Here is a 1,939-nt window from a genome sequence, read left to right as displayed (position 1 = left end):
AGTATAGCTTGTGCCAAAGCAAGGGGTGAGGTGTGAATGTGTGTATGTGTGTTTGTGAATGTGTGTGTGTGTGTGTGTGTGTGTGTGGGGGGGGGGGGGGGTGGTGTGGTCTATTTTCTCAGCATGCAACCAAGCGGCGGGCTGGCGGGCGGGCGGGCGGGGTGAGGGGTGGGGGAACTGGGGGTCATGCCTCACATGGTCCTGGTGGGCGGTGTCGGGTGACGTGGCTCCGCCGGTATAAAGTGCCGGCCGTTCTCCCACGACCCGCTAGATCAGAATAGCACCCCGGGTACCAACAGCAGCTACAACACACAACACCCACCGCGGCACCCCACCCGAACACAGAGCACAGAGCTGCAAGCCGACCGGAGGGGTGAAAAAGAAAAAAAAACTCTCAAAACTCCAGGATTGTTTTCCTGACCGCTCTCTCTTTCGTTTGCCTTTCGAAAAAAGTGTTCGCAGCGATGGACATCCAGACGGGCCGCGTGGTGCGCCCCCCCAGCCCCATGGAGAGCCTGGAGAAGCAGCTGAGCTGCCCCATCTGCCTGGAGATGTTCACCAAGCCCGTGGTCATCCTGCCCTGCCAGCACAACCTGTGCCGCGGCTGCGCCAGCGACCTCTACGACTCCCGCAACCCCTACCACTACTCGGGCGGCGTCTTCCGCTGCCCCACCTGCCGCTTCGAGGTGTCCCTGGACCGCCACGGCGTGTACGGCCTGCAGCGCAACCTGCTGGTGGAGAACATCATCGACCTGTACAAGCAGCAGCAGGAGCAGAAGGGCGAGGGCGGCGGCGGCGGCGGCGGCGAGGGCGACGGCACGCTGGACCCCCCGCTGAAGGACAGGGACTCCAAGGAGCCGGCGTGCACGGAGCACCCCGACGAGCGCATCAACATCTACTGCCTGACCTGCCAGACACCCACCTGCTCCATGTGCAAGGTGTTCGGCCAGCACAAGGACTGCGAGGTGTCCCCGCTGCACGCCGTCTACCAGAGCCAGAAGGCCGAGCTGCGGGCGGCGGTGGAGGCGCTGGGCGCCGCCAACGCCGTGGCCGAGGCCGTCAAGGCCCAGATGGAGGAGTCGTGCGCGGCGGTGCGGGAGAACGCCGAGCTGCAGAAGCGGCGCCTGGGCGAGAGCTTCGACCTGCTGTACGCCGTGCTGGAGGAGCGCAAGGGCCTGCTGCTGGAGCGCGTGGCCCAGGAGGAAGGGGAGAAGGTGGCCACGCTGCGGTCGCTGGTGGACGGGTACAAGCTGCAGCTGGAGGCGGGCGGGCGGCTGAGGGACACGCTGACGCAGAGCGCCGAGAAGAGCGGGGCGGCAGAGTTCCTGACGGGGGCCAAGGAGCTCATCAAGCAGGCCCGGGACACGGCCAGGGGGCCCCCGTTGGAGAGGCCCGAGCCAGGGTTTGAGAAGATGGAGCATCTGGTGGTGGACACGGAGGAGGTGCAGGTGCTGCTGGCTCACATGGACTTTAGGAGCGAGGATGATGAGGAGGAGGAGGAGGAGGAGGAGGAGGAGGAAGGTGGGGTTGGGGAGTAAGGCGGGGTGAGGACTTTACTGTGGACTGTTTTTTGGGGGGAATGAGTTTGGGGATGTTTGAAGTGCGGGAGCGGGGAGAGGGTCAAGATATTTTTGAACCACAAAAAAAAAAGGATGAGGATGAGGATGAGGATGACGACGCTGCTGAAGGAGGAAGGTGAACCACTGAAACTCACGGGAGATTGAACACGTGCAATTTATTACGACGTTTATTTACATGTCCGACATAAAATATGTCGAGTTGACCCTGCATATTTTTTTTTATACTTTTGTATCTTCCTCTTCGTTCATGTTGTTCCGTATCACTTTGATATTTCTCAAAAGGCGATATCGGACCTAAAAAAAGTACTGTTTGAACTTGAATGTTTTTCACACGTCATTCACAAGAAAAAAAGAAAAGA

At 60.2% G+C, this 1,939-nt stretch overlaps 1 pseudogene across 1 annotated transcript; it reads left to right on the top strand.

The window, feature by feature from the left end:
- Positions 1–283: 283 nt before the first annotated feature.
- On the top strand, positions 284–1,538 carry LOC311369587 (E3 ubiquitin-protein ligase TRIM63 pseudogene; annotated as a pseudogene). Its single transcript has one exon. The product of its transcript is annotated as an E3 ubiquitin-protein ligase TRIM63 pseudogene (transcript).
- The last annotated feature ends 401 nt before the right edge of the window (positions 1,539–1,939 follow it).

This window comes from Micromesistius poutassou, assembly GCF_964030765.1.
Source record: "Micromesistius poutassou genome assembly, chromosome: 24".
Lineage (NCBI taxonomy): Eukaryota > Metazoa > Chordata > Actinopteri > Gadiformes > Gadidae > Micromesistius > Micromesistius poutassou.
The sequence above is the reverse complement of the archived record's forward strand: the minus strand, read 5'-3'. Positions and strand labels throughout refer to the sequence as shown.